Raw genomic sequence first — 21,973 nt, 5'->3', positions numbered from 1 at the left:
CGCCAAGATTCAGTTGTGCGTACTTTTTATGGCCCTCTCCAGGGGGCAATTTTTCTTCCAACTTCAAGGTTTTAGCACTTGGCAATCACTAAAAAAGGCAAATATCAGATACCTTTGGTATTTTAATATATAGAACCATTAAAATATCTACCTCATTCCAGTTACATCTTCTTCCAATTTCACTGAACCATTCTTACAATTTACAGAGATGCTGTAACAGTTCAGACATCATGAACAGTGCCATTCTCAATTTCTTTCAAGAACAAGACAATGCCATATCATCACTGGGTATCAGTACACCCCTTGATCTGTCAATTATGAAAAGAAAAACATTAGTGAAGTCAGACACATCTTCAGCATTACTAATTTTAATGCCAGTATATTTGTTAGTTTGCATGTGTATATCAGGAAATAAATTATTTCAATCTGCTTCTATATTATATTTTCCATCCTCTCCCATCGCTGACTAATTTCTAAAATTCCTGTCTCTTCATTTAACCACAGGTTATTGCATTTTGGTCTTCCAAGACTGAAACTTTAAATGTTATCTTTGTTTAGCATATCTTGTACTCCAAATGTCACCCTTCTGCCAGGTGCATTAAACTTTGGTCTCTGAGGTCCAGAGTTGGTGACTGCCTTTCTCCACTTTTAATTAGTGTAATTGCTTATCTCTGTGCTTCACCAGTTGCTGTTGGTAGAATCCGGAGAAGGGAGCTGTACAGTATTGCTTCCATTACCACAAGGTAACAAACCCAAGGATTCACATTTATTTGAAAGACAATCTGAAATGGAACAACTCTAATTTCTGATGCCTCTAACGCATTATCTTCCCTTTCTGTAATTCCCTTTAGCTCTTGTGATAGTTGTCTTGAGTAAGAGTCTGTGTGGCAGCACAGCCCAGACTGCTCAGTACAGGAGGATTAAGGGGTCATTAAACACCTTGGTACTCAGTTCTGGAGGGAACACAGCATAATTAGGATAAGGACCCAAGGCTTTCTAAGGTACAGTAACTTCCCCTTACTGCTTTGCTTTATAGCATTGCCTAGAATTTCAGCAGAGCTCCAGCCTTCTCTAACAACCATTTGCAGTTCAAGTGCCCCTGCACAGTGTGCCACATACTTTGCCAAGGAGCTTTCAGAAGGCAACACCTGATTGTACCTGAGCTGAAAGAACTTTTCACTGCCAAATGAGAGAACCTTAGAGACATTTACCTTTATTTGGAGTAAGGAATGTTAGATCACAATACATTTTTAAAAGTTATTTATACTGAAAATTATTTGTAATGCATTCCAAACATGAACAAAAGACCAAATTACTACACTACAGTTTTGTCACCCATCTGGTATTTCAGCAGGCACAGGAATGTGACAGTTACCTTGTATCATCATGCAGCACAGAGTTTTGTGAGTCCATGGTGTTCTGGAAGTATGCCAGGCAATAAAATAATTTTGGATTTGGACGTGAGACAGAAATAAATTATCCTGAATATTAAAGAAGAAGAAAGAAATAGAGTTGACCAAAAAAAAAAAAAAAAGGAACATAATTGACCATGCTAGAATAAAAATCACAGTGTTTTAGAAATTACTGGTCATTTTTCTAATACTGCAGCTAGAAAGATACTGAAGAACCTAAAACCAAATGGCCTTATTTTCAGTGATTCTGGGCATTCATTCATGCAGTTAGAGTGGTTTCTGCTCAGTTTATCTGCTATTTCTTTCCTTGTACAAGAAATAATTTCCCACACTACTGTCTGTCACCTCTCACAGTGTTATGACTACAAGCCATCAAAACCTTACAATGAAGCAGATTTCTATTAGAAAATGATGATTAGTTAAAAAAATGCATGTTTTATGGCGAAGGCACAGTTTTTGAAAATTTCTTAAAGCTTTTCTTCTCAGAACCTGGGTCAAGCTTTTCAACTTTGGAGTATACCCAACTTGCAATCATTTATAATGGTTCACCCAAGGAACCAGAAGACTTAAGAATCCCATTGTGTATTAAAGATTTTAGGGTCAAGGCAGTACTTGGGATTTAATATATCTAGTTTCTCTGTCACAAAACCACGATATTGAAAACTACAAGCTTTCTACTTCAAGATAGTGATATTAATAATTAAATAAATAAATAAAAATATCAGGCCTACCAACTCATATCTACAATTGTCTAGTCACAAGACTAGATTTCTCAGTTTCACTGCTGCTTTTGGGAGAGCTTACATCCAGAATTTTGATGGGGTTAACTCAAAATTGAGGTGGAAATCATAAAATGTGTTTTAGCCAAACCTTAGAGTCCTGAGCAGAAACTTCTACGTCCATAGGACAACTACCTCCACCCCAGTCTACCTTGCCTAAAAGAATGAAAGGCCCATATCCTAACTTCCCCTCCAGACATTTTCCAAAGCTCACTCTGCTTTACTTCTCCCAACACTTCCTCAACTAGGAGTTGGACTCGATGATCCTTATGGGTCCCTTCCAACTCAGGATATTCTATGATTCTAACTACCTGATCAAAATTATTTACCCCAAAGATTCAAAAGTTACTGACTTCTAAAACCTTCCCTCTACAAATGAATCAATAGAAAAAATAATAAAATAAAATACATAGCTCATCACTCATTCCCATCACTCATTTACATCCACTGAGAGTGATCAGAAAAACAGAGACACTCTCAATGTTGTAAGCTTCCCAGGACACATGCCAGATGGAATACCATGTGTATGGATAGATACCTGTACATCAGAGGTCTCCAAAAGCACGACATAAAAAAAAAATCAGTTAACACATAGGCAAGGTATGCAATGCTTTTTATATAAGTTTAAGACCTCAGGATACATTTCTAAAAGTGGCTTAAAATGTTAACTGTGATTTTCTTTTTTCCTGTTTCTTAATAGTCAGTATTGATTGGCCAGCCTTAATATAGCACTGTGCATGCAAACTAGGTACAAAATTGTTGTTAGCACTAGAAAATCACCTGCCGTTAAGCTGCATACTGCAGATGCAAATTTAGCATGCTCATAAATGGAAAGCTTGAGAGGAGTACAGAATGTCCCTAGAACTACAGCTCAGAATATTAATCAGCTTGAAATATATTTAGACTGAATGAGATGGGATTAATAATGTCTCAGAGATAATAGATCTTTTTTCTTTAGATAGTCAATCCAGGTTTTACTTTATTACTATTTTATAGCTGTTTGGTGGGCCATCTGAAACAAATGGGAGGTTCCAAAGTTTCCTACTGAGCAGTTTTGCCCACATTTCAAGACCTCTCATCTCAAACAGCATTCGTGGTCCCAGCTGAGCAGTGAAAGGCTGAGTGAGCAAAAGCATTTCAGGGCGAGATTTCCAAAGGCTGGCTCATGGCATTGGCTTAGACTCAGAAAGCCCTTTGCTTCTCCCCACCCACATCAAGGCTGGAGGGCTCTTAGTGACTTACCCAGGATGATTCTTCCTCACCACGCCAGCACTGCCAAATTCTCCACTGCACACTGACATGGCTTCAGTAGGAAAGGCTGAGAGGAAGGGTACCTCCAGAATCCAGTGGTTACAGTGCCCTCCTGGAAAACAGAGATACAGACTCAAAACCTTTCTTTGTATGCAAAGGGCAATTTGCTAAACCAGCTTTCCTGATGTATGCAACCTGTGCATGACGTCAGAGGACTCACACCCCCTCCTCTTCATCCTGGAAAGTGAGGTCATGTACTAAGAGAAGGTCTAAGGTATTGGGGGTGTTAAACACAGCGCAGTGCAACAGCTGTGCTAGCTGCTGTGAATCAACCTGAACTAAGGCTTCTTGCCTCAAAAGGCTGAAATCCAGCCTCATCTTCTCCCATATTTTGGCTACATGCTTCACATACTCTGGCTCTAACACTTGACTTATCCCTGAGTAAGCTGGTGCATCTGATTGAATGTGAATGATATGCAGGAGAGAAAGTTGTCTGTTTTTTGCTGAATTGGATATCTGTGGGCTTAGTAAACAAAATGTTCTCACTAACGGGACCACACATCAGCACAGATGGCAGAAGGGAAGCAGGGGAGGATACATTTTGGACTAAGCAAGTAGTGGGACATCTCTGGACACCAAGTCAGCTTAGCAGTCTCATGAAACCTTCCCACAGATCCTTTTTTAAGTCTGAATCCAAGATGAGACACCCCACTTGTCAATGTCGATCTAAAGTTAAGAAGCTCTCTGAACAGCACAATTATTCTTTATGCTTCCTCCATCACATGCTTAACTCAGCATTCTCACATCTCCTGCAGGCACCAGGTTACACGTTTCAAAAAGAGCTTTACCTGAGACTCAGATCTCTAAGGGCATTTAAGTGGATGCCTCCCACTGTTTTCAATTAAAAAGTCAAGAGCTTAAATACCTCTGAAAATTTCATCGTGTAAGTCCTCTTTCTGTAGCTCAGCACTCAAGGTTTTACTTCCTAGGCCAGGGACTACCATTTTTAGTTACAAAAGGCTTACATTCAGACTTTACTGATGGCATAAATGCAAGATTTCAATTTCTGAGAAGTGATTTTGAAATATGAGATAAATATGCCACAGTTCCTATGCAGCATGGTTTCCAACTTCTTTTACTGCTGACTATCATCCTAAAATGAGATTTTATACAACCCAACCTAAAAATGGAAGTTTATAATAGAACTGCTGATAGACCCTTTGTAATATGTTATACATTAATGTTTTTAAAAGTCCTTGCTTGCAATCTAATTAAAACACACACACAGAGGAGAATGAAACATGGCCACTAAGACAGTTTTTTCACCGTGAAAAGATCTTAGGGTATTTCCACTTAAATGCATTACCTGAGGGTAATTCCCCTTTCAGTTGCCAGCAAAAAAAAAGTGTTATCTTGATAAAATAAAATTGCCTCAAGGAACTTGACAAAAGTTGAACTCTTCTACTAATGAGATTTTAATGAGCTACCCAGTGAAGATGAGAGAATTACAGCAGGATTATTACTTTTCTCTTTTACACCTACTGGTGTATCATGATGGACCAAATATATCTCTACGAATGTATCTGGTTTTCTTAATGGTCTTACAGTAGGGCTTAATTAGACCTTGTACTTTTTGTTGCAATTCTAAATATTAATTACAAAAACACCTTTGTTCTTTCTTCTCAAGAGCAATACCTGTTACTCTTAACACTGAGTCAACCAAGCGGATGCATTTTCCAGCTTTAATATTTAGCTAATGTTGGCCGAACAACCTCATTTCAGTTTGTTTTTCATCATGAAAAATTTCAACACAAAGCACAACTTCATCTTAACTATGCATTAATTACAATACTTCAGTCTTTCTTCCCAGAAATCAAAAAGGATTGGCTTCTTCCTGCCCCTCACCTTCCTATCCCAAATTCTCAGCTTATTTTGTCAGTTTGCTCTCCTCTGAGGGTGGACCTGGGCAGATTCAGCACGCTAGCATGCATGGATCAGAGACGGCATGAAGAACGCTCATTCTTCCATGGGTTGGCCAACATGTCTTGTTATCAGGATTATGATCATACAGATTCGGGTGCAGAAAGGAATTTTCCTTAACATGGACTGACAAGGATCTCGCGATTATGAGGGAAGAAACAAGAAAAACAGAAAGAAAATTATCTCCTGTGGTGGTTTTACTCGGGTGGGCAGCCAAGCTCCACCACAACCGCTCTCTCACTCCCCCTCCTCAAAGGGGAAGGGGGAGAAAAATACGATGCAAAGTGCTCAAAGGTTGAGATAAGGACAGGGAAGTCGCACAGTAATTATCATGACGGGCAAAACAGACTCAGCATAGGGAGATAGTAAGTTTTATTGCTTATTACTAACAAGCTAGAGAAGCGAGAAACAAAGGAAAGAAACCAAAAAGGCCTTCCCCCCCATCCACCCTCTTCCACCTCCTCCCCCCGAGCGTCGCTCTGAAGGCATCTGGCAAATGCAGAAATATCAGGAGTAAGACAGGAAATATATTCTACAAAAATACCATTCAGGGAAAAAGCAAAACAAAACAGAACAAAGAAAGTTTCAACATGTCTCCTTCCCTCTAGAATCAGCCCAGCTGTTTCACATGGAGCTTATCTTGACCTAGCACTATTTCTCGTTCAAGTTTGTCTTGTGGTGAGACACTAAAATATCCGTTAAAAAAAAAAAAGTCACTATCTGCTAAGAATGTGATTAGAAGCTAAGCAGGCCTTCATGTATCACTGATTTTGATGTCTGTAGTATCTCAGAGGACAAGGAGATGAAAAACTCAGCTTTTTAAAACTTCTCAGAAAAGTGCATCAGGCTTCACTTCCAGAAAATGTTTAAAATGTATTTATGTCAGTGAGATTTAAGCGTGTGCTTAAACTTTGCTGAATAGAGATGAGGAACGCAACAAGGTTTAGGACTAGAGGAAGGGCTGCCCGTATGAAATGAATAGCTAAAGCCAATTTAATGGTAATTTAACAGTTCCTGCTGCCCCCCAGCAAGCTTATAGTGAAGTGAAACATAGGAAGTATGTCAACACAGTCAATGTGTTATATCATCTCCTATGCATCTCAAAAATAGATGGATCTTCAACCAGTGTCACTTGTCACCCTCCATGGTACTTCCTAACTCTATAGTTCAAAACAGATTCTAAGGACTGAGGGTACTCTGATCTCAGAAATACCCATTAGATCTAGATTTTCTGATGTTGACTTCAACTTGTTATCAATATGTCACCTATTTACTCATGTACAAACCCCTTTGGGTACTTTATTCAGGGATTTATTCTGTACCATGCAGGTCTCCTTACCATGTCACCCACAGAATGCCAATTGCTGTTACTGGCATTCCTGAATGCTGTTACTAGAAGACTCCAGTTCCTTCTCTCCACACCCTCTCCCCAAGAAAGACAATGGGTGCACAGGGGAAAGGACTGCTGTGGGTATTCCCACTAACTGCAGGAGACACAATAAGAAGTGATTCTTATTTGGTACCTGACAAATTATGCTTCAAATCAATGAGAATCTCAACATTCACCTCAGTGGCAATAAGAAGAAGTAATCTTCTTTTATACTTAAAAATCAAGGGAGAAGAAGAAAGCAATTCTTCTTTAATCTAAGCTATTTTTAGACATCTACAGCCTCTACATACTTTTAATTCAAGATTCTCTTGTCTCCTGCTGTAGCAATTTTTAATAATAAATAAATAAATGCTACCACAAAAGTAAAATAAATAAATAAATAAAATAAAATAAAAACTATGACATACTAATTACACACATAATTTGGGAGGAAATTGAATTGCTATGATCACTGACAGGGAAAAACAATATGACACAGTATTTGTTCAGAACAAATATAAAAGTAAAAGCCAAGAACAAACAAGATTAACATTTACCTTTGAGCTCATAGGTTGCTGGTTTTAATTAGAAACAAATAGACAAACAGACTCAGCAGAAGCTGACCACCTCAAATAGTTCAGAAACAACTTCTTCATGTCTCTTCAGAGAATATTTACAATTGCAAATCAAATCAAAGGAAAAAGAAAAAAAAAAAGGAGTAGCAGTAGCCTCCTCCAGTCAGAATAAAACCCAGTTCTGTCAGCAGTGTTGAAGCTATTTTAGGTATTTTGAATTAGTAAGTCCTCTTACACCAAAATCAACAAAAAAGATGGTTAACTATTAATTTTTACTAGGCATCCTAATATGTAATTTTCAAAGAATTTTAGAAATAAGCAAAGTGTTATTTGCTTCCTCTTACAGAAGGCTACGGCACAGAGAGATGCAATGTTACCCAAGGTCAGGAAGGTTGGCAGCAGAGCTGGAACAATGCCCAGTGGAGTGTAATATTCTATGGTCCCCTAATCCAGAAGGCAATCAGGAGACACCACTGCCCCTTGAGAACTGGTTTGGCCTGAGGAGCTATTTATACTACTGAAAACACCCTTAATCAGCTAATCTGGATGCTGTGCAGCGAGGAATCTAAAACAGGATATTTTAAGTTCTTATCCCAAGCACCTAAGTAAACAATAAACATGTTCCATTGCCTGTTCATTTTCCCTCTATACTCATCTACAGATGCACCATCTTTACCATTCTCTACCTTACTCAGTACATTTGCATTATTTAAAAAAAAAAATGTGGAAATAATTTTTCATAAGCTACACAAAATCAGCCCTTCTCTAAGATGATACTGTTTCCAGTGTTTGGCTTCTCCACTCCCCCATATGTTACAGATACCCTAAAATGGCAGAGGGACTCTGTTGGATATGATTTATTGCCTTGATTTATTGAACTGAGCAATGACAGAGCTCCCGCTTGACAAGTTTTCGTTTCTTCGTGGCAAGTAATTAGCCTTCATATTGCCAAAGGGCTCTTCAGCTGCCCTGTCAATGCTGTTCCAACCTAATGAAAATACAGCATCTTATCATAGTAAGACATTTACATTATTCACATACTGCTTTCCAGTGGCCTCTCATTAGCTCCAGCCTGCTTAACTTTGCTGGTTTATTTGCTGCAAAAGAACAGAAAAATACTCAGGAAGGAAAGATATCATTCAGCTGCAACCTTGCCTTGCTGCTGGGCTAAATCAAAGTCTTCTGACACCCCTATGCCAATGATTTTAAAGAGACTGTGTGAGGATACATAATCTAACACACAATTTGAGCAATACATTTACTCATTTGCCTTCATGCAGCTGCATCTTGTTATTTAGCACAACCCCAAATAACAGGTAGCGTTATAATCCACACCTCATCAGAGTCATAATCCCTTTCTACTTTGTCCTCCCGACAGGCAGTTTACAGCTATCTGATCCCAATGTTGAATTCCTCTCCTGCCAAGCTGCCAGCTCTCTAGCCAGCAAACAAAATCTATAACCACATCCCTGCCTGTCCCCTAACTACCTGGGGACGTGATAACTGACAGTAGTTCAACAACCTTGCTAACTCTTTCAGGCTGGGACCAAGCCCTGCAGGCAGACAATCCAGATGGGATGGAAGAGGAGCTGTGATGGCATGGTATGCAGGCCACAGCTCTGCCAGCTTTATAGAGAGGGAGATGGTCTGTTAATCCCGTCAGATCCCACAAACAGTGCTTTGTCCAGACTAGTATTAACATCCCACTGGATGTTTGTAAAATATAAAGTGCCTCAACACCTTAGAACATGTCATGCACAGACCTACCCAAACGAATAGCCAGTGCAGGTGCCAAGAGCAATTTTGTCTAGCAGCAGAATCTTCAGCAAGGCCGTACAAGGCCATCTAGTCAGTGATCATTAGTTAGGAAGATGGTTACATCTGTGTGCAAGAAAAAGCATATGTTGAAAGTGAATAGACAACCTGACAAAATATATGAATTCAGCTGGGCTCTTTTATAAATTTACAGGAATACTAAATCCTTTCAGAATTTAATTTATCTTCTTTATCTTTCCAACTCACAGATTAGGATTATTTTAGAGCACAACAAATTATTTCATGATTTGCCTTGGCTTTCTCCTGTTCTGTTTCCCCCACCTGGCAATAAATTTTGTTCTTGTTTCTCAGAAAACCCATGACACAAGATCATTGGTCTTTCCATTGACTCTCAGCCTGGACTGCTGGAGAGAGCAAGGAGGAAGCAAAGCATCATTAAGAAACTACCGAGGGAAATATATATATATATATATATATATACATACATATATATATTTCCCTGGAAAGGATGAAAGGATGCTGGAGAAGTATGAATATCACCTTGTGAACTTCAAAGCTCTCAATGGATTGCTTAATACCTAGCCAACAATTTCAGTCTACCACAAACAAGTAGAAAAAAAAGGGATGAATCCTGCTAGGAAACCAGCATCTGGCAAAGATACTGCTTTAAAAAGCTATTTTCTTTGCAAAAGCTATCTTTCTTGCTTACTAGCCAATGGGTTATTCAGTGTGTTTAAATTCAAGAAGCTAACTTGCATCTGGTCTGCTGGAGCCTTATTCAGTTTATGCCAGATAATGGTCTAACCCTAGGTGGATGCAAAATTGTAAAATGGGGGATAAGGCCCCCACAACCATGTTATGCTGCTCCGGCCTTCTTCAGATCCTGCCTTCCCCAGGAGACATGAGGAGGGGAAAGCAAGTCCCACTGCCCTCTGCTCAATCCTAACAGAGGAAGATAGTGAGGAGAAGGTGAAATGCACTTTCAATCTCTGCTATCCCACTGGATTGCACAACTGAGAAATACAGATGGTAATATTCATGAACTGGGCATGTGACTCCCAGCACATTCCCCACCACTAAATGAGAGATAATAGAAAATAAAATTGTCCCTTAAATCCCACATTCTTCCTCACAGATCTTTTGGGGATGCTAAAGGCACGTGCAACTCCTAATTCTTGTCCATCAAAAGGTTTTCTGCTTCTGCCTTTCACCATCCATGGTATGAATAGCCTGCCTGTTACTTCTTTGTCCAATTTTATCTTTCAGAATAAAAACTTTGAGGTAAAACTCCTGTCCAGAAGATCAAAGCCTAAAATGGATACGACATTCTGTCTGCTCAGGTTTATTTTTACTGGTATTGCCTTTGATACTAACACTGCATCTTCCTTTCAAACTGAAAAGCACCTAGAACATTTTCTACTGCACATTAAAAAAAAAATCATCATCATAAAACATTGCTTAGGAAGCAGTGACCAACAAAAATAGAGCTGTCCTACAAACATGTATTCTGCCAAAAAATAAGTGTTGATTAAATTCCTACTATACACTTTAAGTGTTGTTATTCCAACTGTGAGCAACTGCATGTGTCATCTTGAGCTTGCTTTTCAAGGCACTACTAATGCCTTAGGAGGGTCTTTAGTCATAGCTCCTTGCTTATTTCAGAAATTTTCCCATGCTGTGCTATTGTGCATAAAGGAACTTTGGAAACTGTCAGAAGGCAGATATTGGGCTTCTAACGCTTGGGCCAAAGCCTGCAGATAAGTAGGGTTGCAGTGACCAAAGTAAACATGCTATATTTCTTCTAATTGCTTTTTTTTTCATTTTCAATCTGAATATTCAGTGATAAAAACCTATTGAAATGTCAGGGTAGGGGAAGGAAGAAGAGTGAGAATAGAAAAGTAATTACTTTCTGTGGGCCTTTTCCAAGTTTGCTTAAGCACTAAAGGAGGTTCAGTGGCAAAGTCTTGGAAAGGAGCGAAAGTCCTGCGTTTTCATCTGAAAGAGTGAACAGGAAAAGATAAATATGCTAAGCTTGCCTAATACTTAAATCCCAAATATAAATAAGGAAAAAAAATGCTGAAAGTTATGGGAAAATAAAGTACATTTGTAAGGATTTTGATGACTAAAGAATAATTTGGTAAGCTCCTTCTGTTCTTCCCTTCTGACCACTTTATTATCAATTTCTTTCTTACTGTCTATTAAACTTCTATGCCACTCACGTAAGCACTGAGGAGCTTTCTTGCAAGTAGAGAACTTTATAGAAGATAAAAGAGGGTTCCCCAGGATGTGGGTGTTTTGCAGTCTCATTGATGCCTTTTTGTCTCTCTGTTCTGCTTTTCCTTACAGTTTTTCTCCTTACACTACGACACTTTGTTACGTTTCTGCCATCTCTGACAGCCTCATTCCTGCAACTCTTTTTTTTTTCCAGAGAGTTTCTTTCTCTTCCTGTGCCATATACTTCATTACTTCTTCCTTTGGCCACATCAAAGGACATCTTTCTCAATTCCCTGTGATGAGGGGTTGCCATTCGCTGTTGCATTTAACCCATCCCCAATCAGTGTTGTCATTTTTCTTCTCAAGTTCACTCTACCATTCAACTTAAACCCAGAGTTGTTTGCAACAGTCCTCACTCTGGTTTCCTCATGTACTTTCAAGTACAGCCTAACTGTGAAGAGGTATCCTCAGAGATGACAATTCATGTCTAGCAACCAGTCTCTGAAAAGCTGTTTGTACTCAGCCTGGCCCAAGAACTTGTGAAAAAGCTATTTATCAGTGAATTCTTTCAGTTCTGAATATTGTCAAAGATCTCTGAGACTAATGGCCCAATTTGCTAAAGGTGGGGTTCAACCAAGACCTAGATGTGCAGATACAGGTGCCAGCTTAAAGGCAACGGCAGTGTAGAAGGTGAGCACTACCTATTATTGGATTTTGACAGGCCAGCACTGGCACTGAGTCCTACAAGCTGCTGAGTTAGTAATGAGTACAGGATGGGAACTAAGACATCCCTCAGGATAAGACTGATGCCCTTCTGAACCAGAGATATGAAGAATCTATTCTCAGAGAGGCCGAGTCAAGAGGAACTGCAGGTAATCAGCATCACTTAACAGCTTTTCCTCCCTAAACCACCCACAAATGTGAATCCCTTTGGATTGTTTAGCTTCTGTGAATTACCAGCTGTGTTCATCAGAAACCTTTTAAAGTACACCTTTCTCAAGCATACTCTAGCAAATATATATATATATATTCTTCTGCAGAGTTTTTAACTACAGTGATATTTTCAGCCCACTAATGTCTTACAGCCCACCGTGCAATACACGAGTTTAATATAGAGATTCTGCTTGCTGAAGAACAACTACAAAAAAACTTAATACTTTAATCTCTTCAGTTTTAATAATATTTTTCAGCATTTTCCCTCTTTTTCTGTTTAAAACTCTTCTAAAAGCATTACTTGACACAAAGAAGAAAACAAAAGAGTTACAAGCATGAGCCAATTTTTATCTTCACAACTAATGCCTGAGATATCTTTGAGAAGCTCACTCCTCTAACCCATGCAGTCCAGTGAAGGATTCTCCCAAAATGAGATAGGAAGGAGTTTTGCCTGATTAAATGCCTTGGACTCCTGCAATCTCACACATAGACACATAGCTCATGAAGTAAGCTCTGAAAGTCAGAACAAAAACAGAATGGGATGTCATAACTGCTGCAAGATGGTATTTGGATTCATTTCTAATAAACAGACTTTTCTCATCACTTTGTCACATCTAGATTAGATGTCCAGCCTCTAAGAGGTTTCAGCTGCTATATACAATAAACATTTTCCATCACATGAAAAGAGATGGGACTCAAACCGTAAATGATCATACATCCCAAACACCAACCAGAAGAGCTAATGGAAAACTCACTTCTATGGGAAGAATTCCCTTATCCTATCTATGTGTCTATGTGTCACAGAAAGCAGATTAGAGGAGTAAATATGGTACCAGACACATGGTACTGACTCATGCTGGATGACATTACTCATAGCACTAGCATGATTATGAGATTAAGATAGTGTGGGGATAATATATCTTCTTTTTTCTTGCAATGTGTTTAATTCCAGAAATTGCATCAGAAAAAAAAAAAAGAATAAAAACAGAAGATAAGTATGCTCCTCAGTGGCATTTGAGTCACAAAGTAAGGAAACAGTAAGATGAAATGTTTTTAAAGTAATTTGAGATATTAGAGTTTCTGTCACAGAAACTATATAAAGTGCAAAAGAATTAGTGCAGCTAATTCATGCATCTAATCTTTTGGACAATGTCCGTTCTATGTATGTTCCAGTTGTCCCTACGCAAAATGGCTGGTGTGAAATCCTTACAGAAGGAGCTAAACCAAAGGTTTCTATGCCTGGATCTCCATGTATTTTCTACCAGAATGAAAGTTAATCACAGAGGGTTAAAACAAACGTGTGGAAGTGGAAATTATTGGCCTGTATCTTTAGCTGCAATGACAGAAAAGAAACATAAGTACTTCTCTGAATATTTAAAATTTCTGCTATTGAAAGAAAAGAGAAAATCCCAGCATGTCAATAAACCTTTATGTCAGTACTCATCTTTGAAATGTGTATGGCATATAAGAATTATCCGGTGCACTTTGACCAGTGTTTTCTGCTATATATTAACACTGACCTAGCTGTTTTTACAGCTACTGAAGACCCTATTTCTAACTAAGAATTTTGGCATTCCAAAATACAGTCCAAGACTTAAGAATGGAAACAAGATACATTAATAATAAAAGACTGGGTAAGAGTATTTTAAAAATTTTTATATAACTTCAAAAAGATCAGTTGATTTCTTTTGTGTCTTCTGGTAAAGGCCTATTTAAAGCAAATCAAACTATGGGAGATATTCATTATAATAAATTATATAATAAATGTATTATAATTAGTGTGTTATCACCTGTTGATTTTCTTTATCTGCTACAATGAGATGAAAAAAAAATTTAAAGGTCATTTTCATTAGATGTTTCTTCATTATAATATTCCAATAAGTACTCAATTCTTAACAAAGGCTAGACAACCACGTAGTTTTATGAAGTAGGCCTAGGAAGTAATTACATCCTTTAACAAAAAAAGAAAACCGGCTTACCCTTTGCTTGTCCCTGGAAGGTGACAAGCACACAAAAATGCACATAGGTCCAGCTGTTCCTGTGTAAATCCATAGCCTCCAGCTTTTTGCAGGTCATCTTAACAACGCATTTATGTGTCATATCTAAAATGTCAATGCTTTGAAGTGCCAATAGGGATAAGAGAAATTAAATGGAGGTTAATATAAGGATCAGTAACACAGGAGGTTAAAAAAAAAAAAAACAGGGCCTATATGGACATGTCAATTTATAATTTATGAAGCCAGTTTGGGGTTTTCTCCTCTGACAGGTACTTCACCTGTGATCTCTGGCAAATCATTTTAAAACTTATCTGAAGAAAGACTTTGATTCCAAAGTTCTGTCTAATTTCATTTTGAGCAATGTAAATCCAAATTACAGTCCTCAGAATCACCAGTCACTGCCAGTTCACAGACTCCTAAACTTTTTACATAGGAACAACCACTAGAATCTAGCTTCCTATCTTTCTTCAAAAGCACCAACACTGAGCTAGAGATCAGCATCACTTTTTCTTTCTGGTTCTCTGAATCTTTAATTTTGCCACTCAGTGTAAACTTACATCTGCTGCTGATGGTGACTTCCTTCTCCAATCCTAGCTCTACCAGTAACTTACAGGCTAGGAGACCATGCCTCTTCAGAGAGCGGAGGTGTCACTGAAGGTGCTCAGCTTTCTAACCAGACAACTACTGGCTAAACAGAAGGTAAAATGGATTTTGAAGGACCTCCACTCAGCTTTTGTAGTGCTATTCCAGGAACAAGGCTGTGATCCTCAAACAGAAGGAGATGTCTCTCCATTGACCTCTGTCATCTTCTATAGCCCTTCTCCACCATTCTTCTTCTTGGGAAATAAAAAATAAAAAATAATAATAAAAAATAAAAAATAATAATAAAAAATAAAAAATAATAATAAAAAATAAAGACATTGTGTCCTGTGATCTCTCCTCTCAACCTGCTAAGCTCTGCTAGGAAATGTCTAGCTTCCCCCAAGCTTTTTGATGAAGACAGTAGATGCCTGCTTTAACTTAGGTCATAAGTGGTTAGCAGTAATTTTAAAGCCACTGCAACTCAGCTGCAAAGCTGAGCTACACTGAGCATAATATTACATGCCCAGTCAGGCAAACATTAGTCCGGACAAAACAAATGAATACATGTGACCCTAAAAGTATTCTTAGAAGTGTTTTGATTGCCTTGACAATTCATGTGACGACTAGATTATATAGTCCAGCTAATACACACATGTGAAAATATCTGAAGGAACAGTATTAAAGAAAATGGCTTCAATCTTAACAAGTTTAAGAATGAAAACATGAGCACCTGCAGGGAAAACATAAGGGGTCAGCAACGGTATTATTTCACTGTATTGGTCCGTATAATGTGAGGTGCTGAATGAGTGAAGGAAGCAACATTTGTTGCTTTCTTACCCCACTTCATGCAGACATTCATGGAAAGATAGCCACAGCTTCGTTGTTTTCAGTAGCCACAACATAGTTTAAGAAGGTGGGGAAAACAGTGCTAGAAAGTCAGAAGCAAATGTTTCAGAGAGAAAAAGGATTGAACTATGATCCCAAGCTTTTGCTCAGCTTCAGCTGTTCTCTCTTTTAGCTGGATGGTAACATGTATATAAAGTATTGATATACAGTAGGAGAAGAAGAAATGTGTGTATAGGCAGCTAATAAGGAAGACCTTAACCTATGAGACTGTGTTCATAGTCTAATCTTTAAAGAGTAGAATAAGAAGATTCCCACTCACACAGAAATAGCAGTAATTAAGAACACAAAAACCTGAAATAATGTAGGGAGAGGAGGAAGGAAAAATGCAGGCATGTGAATTCATGAAGAAACCCCATCTGAAAAGTTTAACGCCAGCAAACAAAAAGAAAAAAAAAATCTTTAAATAAAAGTTTAGAAGAGGGAAATGAAAAAGAAATGACAATTTCACCTTCAGATAAAAGCTACTAAAGGAAAAAGAGAGTGTGGAATGTAAAAGAATATTTTCTTTAAAAAAATACTTTACACATTTCAATTCTTGTATTTCCCTCGGGGTTTGCATATTTCGGTCACATAGTTATCCAATTAAAATGAAAACTCTGTATTATCCTTTAGGCGAGGACAGCTGCCAGCTGCTAAGTTTTATAAAGTCTTTAATCTTGTCCATAAATATTTAACAAGAATTGGTTGGTACACAAGCCAAAGTAAAGAAATCAAAGGCATGAGCTCTGCAGTAACCTCTGTATTGTCTGAATGGAGATGAAATGCTAGAACAAAATTATTAATTTTTCTTTTTTTATGTTAAAGTTATTATTAAAATATATGCAGGCAACTTTTCTGATCATTTTCCCATTTTCTTCTCCTCGTGTAATGTATAGAAGAAGCAAAGAACTAAAGCGATTTCAAAACTGAGATTAGTCTCTTTTTTTCCAAACTGAATTTACAGCAAAGAAAAGACAAGGAAAACTAGCAGCTTTTGGGCCCAAGAGAACAAGCTCTATGACAAGGGCCAGATGTGGCTCCTGCATGGTTAGTCCTTTTCGATCTCAGCTTCACTCATGCTTCTGCTGACTGCCAAACCTCATCTACATGGCCTGGGCTATCTGGTGCCCCAGTTCCTACTGCTATGGGACTCGGGAGTCTAGACCCCATAAGGAACAAGCGTGGAAGAGCACCTTCTGAGTCCTCTGCATCAATAATGGACAACCTGTGGCCAAGTCAGAGAATGACAGCTGGTGGTTCACAATTTCAGATCTCTTTTTTCAAGATGTTTGCAAACAGAATAATATGATTTGGTGCCTATGGGCACCAAAGCCTCGTTTTACCTTCACCTCAAGGAATTATCTTCGTTTAATTTTTGCTTGGATTAAGTACATATTGCTAAGTATAACCAAACAGGTAAAGTCATTTAGCACAGCCTAACAAACATAGTCATAATGAACAAAACCAATGTCTTGCCTATTTAATTACCAGGCCTGTAGAAACTCAGGGTTGAAAGACAACACAGCAAGCAGTCTCAGTCTAATAAACAAACACAATGGCAGCGACTGCTTTTAATCCTTTCAGCTTGACAGCATCTCTTTAAACATCATGCTGTTTCAATGGACGGAACATCAAATAATGTAAGCACAAGCTCTCTAAGCACAGAGAGTGCCCAAGAAGAGGGTCAGCTAGATGACCTTTTGTCTCTTTTCTACCTCTGTGGCAAAAGGAGGCATCTTTGTCAGCTGAACCCAGCCTAGGTAAGCCAGAGAGATGCTTTTGAATTGATTGTTTTTTACTAATTCAGACTCAACAGAAACAAATAAAGAAAAATTTTAATTCCCAGAAAGATCACATCACTTACAAAAATCTAAAATAACTACCTGCCTCAGAATGTCAACCTTGATGTAAACAGACAGTTAGATATTGGAACTGTTCTCGGTAAGCTGAAGCTGCACATGCTATAAATTGGTTATAAGGCTCTCCCTGGCACAACGGAGCAAAGCACATGCTAGAGCTTAATCCTTGTGTTTTCCGAATCAATAGAAATGTTCTTCTCAATTTAACAGGATGGGGTGAAAACACTAGAATCAGATTCACAGAAGTGGCAGAGTGAATTGTGATGGATGTTAGAGATGAAATCAGATGAAAGGAGTTATTGCCAGGACCTTTGTGAGTGGCAAGTGCTTTTCAGAACTTAGCATTTTCAGCTTTAATCTGAAACCTGGAAATAAAGGAACCTGACTTTTCAAAGGAAGATCTTTGGCAATGTTTTTAAGACAAGGGGTGTGGAGGAAAGGGAGTCAAAGAAAAGGGTTCTTATGAGTTTTCTGGCAATTAAAACCTTGATGTATTCAAAATCACTAGGCATTAATGAAAACTAGGACTCATTCTCCCAGCTCTGTCACAGGTGAGTCAAGTAAGTTGAACAAATTGTGGTTTGAAGTCCAGGTGATTGCAAGTCTCTCTAAAGCTAACAAAAGCTGCAGAGACTGAGAACACAGTAAAAAGTCAAGTCATTAATATACCTTCACCAAAGTTTCATATATTTAAATGCAATTCTGAGGCAGTATTGACTCCTCTTTTTCTTCTTCAAGTAAACAAAATAAGGCCTCCAAGTATATCCATAAATTAAAAAAAAAAAAGCTTCAAATTACTCTGAACAGACACTCCAAATACTAAGTCACTGGCATATTCCGCCCATTTTGTGATTAAGTTGCTATTTGAACTTTGGATCCAGACTTAAGAGGTATTAGTCCTGAGTTCTGTTAGCCCAGATAGATTAGAGCACTGTGAATAATTGAACAAAGGAATTAGCTGCTATGGTCAAGGTGAGCAGAACTTGATAAATATTTTTATGGAAGAACTCAACCTCATACGAAAATTTTATAGCACAGATTCATCTCTGAAATGTATTCATTATAGATGAGGGAGCTCAATGCAAAGATAAGCTATTCGAGATAGGTCCTGTGAAAGCCTCACAAAATTTGCACTTAGCCTAGCAAGCAAACCCACTTTTGTCAAAGTAGAGCTCATATGCCCCTAGGGCAGAGCTAATTAAAGTTCAGAAGGAGCAGCAAGAACTGATGAGCATGACAATTCCTCTGATGGAGGAAATAAGCCAGGGGAAACTGGTGGGAGACTGTGCACAACCACCCTGAGGTGAGATGGATCAAATCTAGGGAAGGCCATGTGAAAACTGCTGATATATGGATGAGAAGAGCTGGGATAAACAGGAAGCAGTCCCATATTTTGCAGGGGGGAACCCATTAAACAACACTGTTTTTCTGCTTGGAACAAACTTAACTTTTCTTCAACAAAAACACAGTTTGTGTGCCAAAAGACATGGTGCCTAATTGAGATCAAGCTCTGGACTAAACTTCTATGCCCGCATGTTTAGTGCTTGGGCCAGAATTAGCTCTACATAGTGATATAATTCTACCTCGATATAATTCTACCTGGATAAAGCCATGGCTACTGGCAGAACTGCTGTGAGCAGGTGAGAACACATAATTCAGCTGTACAGACTACCAGGGACTCACACTTCCTATGAGCTGAAATATGGCCCGCAACTGCTACGGTACGAGGAGGAGAGGGGGAGCACCTCACCTTACGTCATGTCCAAAGGAGTAAATTGTTGAGCGGGGCAAAATAAGACTGGCAGAAGTGACAGCAGTATCTCACTTGTGTGCATCCAGACAGCACCTCACCATTAAGAAGCTTTGGTGAGAGGCAGACAAATACCATCACTCTCCCATTTTGGATCTCAGCTGTCGACAGTGCACATAAGATATAGCACAAGACACAGAAACAACTTCAAGAGCAGCACATATTGCAGATCTACTTTTACCTGATGCTGCATCAGAAGAGACTGTTGTTACACTAGTAGAAACTCCTAAAACAACATCAACTGCCTTTAACTGATACTATTACTTTAAGTGATTCCTTCAGCGAAAAGCCAGCAATAGCCTTTATTTCCTAGGTTACTTCCCCACAACAGTAATCGACTTCTTGTTAACAATTTTCAGTTGTGGAGGAGATCTGAGCAAACTAATCTCTGATAAAGCACCTCTGTTCACAGTTGTGTAATCTGAAGTATTTCTGAAGGAGAGACATATTAAGCCTTGAAATTCTTCCATTTATTATCCTCATGCCAATGAGAAAATGGGACATTTTAATTGAGTTTTGAAAGACTGTTTGCAAACTGCTGACCTAGAAAGAAAGCCCTGTAAATCATTTGCCATAGATTTCTTACAGAACTAGTCAGAAACCTGATGTGAAGCAAAACAGCCGTCTGTCACAGAACCGGTGAGTGAGTAGAGCATACAGATCAAGTTAAAGGCTGTTTTTCACAAGCCTCAGCCAGAGCTATATGTAGCTTTGATTCAGGAGCAACAGAAGCATTTTGCACCACAGTATCATGTATACCATTTCAGCTTTCTTTTAAAAGTAAATAAGAGGGAAAATATAAAAACAGAAAAATAAGAACATAGATATAGATCATCTGGTTGATAATGTTTGCCTCCCAGCAGAGCACACAGGTAGAAATTTTGCTTAAGTTTTGCCTATCCACCTAATTTGGGGGAGCTCTACAGAAGTTATCATAAAACTTAGTGCATATGTTCATCTCATTCTGATAAGAAGTGATTCAACAAAATTCTTTTCACTAGAATGTATGCAGCACAACACCATAAGTCAGTATGCATATATCTTCTTTAATGCTAACTATCCATAATAAATGATTTGGTTTTGATTCTAAGACTGAATTTCTGATAATGAAATGTGCTACTAAACTCAGAGATGCTTACAACTGCAGAGGAACTCACCACAATTACTAGGAAGAAAAAAATAGGGAGCACTACAACATGCATTCTTGCACTTCCAGAACAGGCGATTACATTTTGGATTATCTTGACAGGCTGGATTGCAATACTTGAGATTTTGGGCAGAGTATACTTGTGTCAAATAACTGTTGTATCAGAAAATGAAAGACATTTATCAGTGAGAGACAGGTGTGAAAGCAGAGATCAAACACACAGAAGCATCTCTGTGCAGTCTCCCATAGTGGTGCTGTGATGACTTCTCATATTAAAATATTTTTGCATTACAAGTTTGACCTTGTAATGCAAAAACATGTCCCTTGTAACAAAGGACATGGAAATGGCTGAGGTACTCAACATCTTCTCCACCTTGATCTTCATCGGCAATCCCATAACCATGAGATCATTGGGAAAGCCTGGAGGAACAAGGGTCAATGGGCACAAATTGAAAAACGGCAAATTCCATGTAAACGTAAGTAAAAGATTTTTCACTGGGAAGGGTGTCATACTCTGGAACAAGTTTCCCAGAGAGGTTGTAGAATCTCCATCTTTGGAGCTATTCAGAAGCAGACTGAACAGGTTCCTGAGCATCCTCCTCTAGCTGACCCTGCCTTCAGAAGAGGGGGTGAAACAAATGATTTCTGGAAGTCCCTTCCAACCTCAACTATTCAGGGATTCTGTGAATTTAGCATTTTGGTTAATTGTCTAAAATATGTCAGTGCAGCAATTCAGCAAAATTGTGAGATGTCTAATAAGTCATCTAAAATAATGTATGTATACTACTAAGCAGGACATATCTGATGCTGTGTTTGGCAGCTGCAGTGAGGGAAATGGTTTTAAAGTACACTTTATATTGCAGTGCATTACTGTGGCTGCTCCTGCTGTCAAGGTGCCATTATTAGATGGAAGTAACTGGAAAAATGGCTGTCATTGCTATTACCAAAGTAATGTATTTATGAAAGAGCCCAGCCTCTTTGGTAATGCACAAAGAAATTGTAATTCATATTTTATATATTTTAAACCTTTCATAATTCAAAGATATCAGTACTTACACATTATTGATTATACTCACAACTTGTAAGTCCAAGGACTTGTTTCTCAGAGACAAGGATCACCTCTTTTCTCCTCTAATACTTCTATATTTTTTATTGAAGAAGAGATGTTTCACGCACAGGCACTTGCTTATAGCCTGTCATTTGCTGCTTCATAGCAATGACTGACCCTCTGTTATTTACCTTTAGCTTTAGTACGGATCTCAACAGTAATTCTGTAATGAATAATCTTACCTAAATCTAGAGTACGTTAATTCAAATAGCATGAACACTGAATTTCAAAACACCACCTCCCATTGTGGTACTTCACTGCCTTTATTTCCCTTCTGAATCTGATTTTCTCAGCTA

General features: G+C 38.4%; 1 long non-coding RNA gene across 2 annotated transcripts in view; it reads right to left on the bottom strand.

Moving 5' to 3' along the window:
- Positions 1-21,973, bottom strand: part of LOC106039296 (uncharacterized) — a 35,897-nt gene that overhangs the window by 7,853 nt on the left and 6,071 nt on the right. The window contains exons 1-4 of one of the 2 annotated variants that reach the window (XR_007169257.2): positions 7,349-7,487; positions 3,434-3,554; positions 1,376-1,481; positions 152-308 (exon numbers count right to left, since the gene is read on the bottom strand). This is a non-coding gene — a long non-coding RNA (uncharacterized lncRNA). Of the gene's footprint in view, positions 1-151; positions 309-1,375; positions 1,482-3,433; positions 3,555-7,348; positions 7,488-21,973 lie in introns of those variants that run through there. The other variant, XR_001209162.3, reaches the window with a different exon arrangement.

Source organism: Anser cygnoides, chromosome 6 (assembly GCF_040182565.1).
Source record: "Anser cygnoides isolate HZ-2024a breed goose chromosome 6, Taihu_goose_T2T_genome, whole genome shotgun sequence".
In the NCBI taxonomy this organism is placed as follows: domain Eukaryota; kingdom Metazoa; phylum Chordata; class Aves; order Anseriformes; family Anatidae; genus Anser; species Anser cygnoides.
The sequence above is the reverse complement of the archived record's forward strand: the minus strand, read 5'-3'. Positions and strand labels throughout refer to the sequence as shown.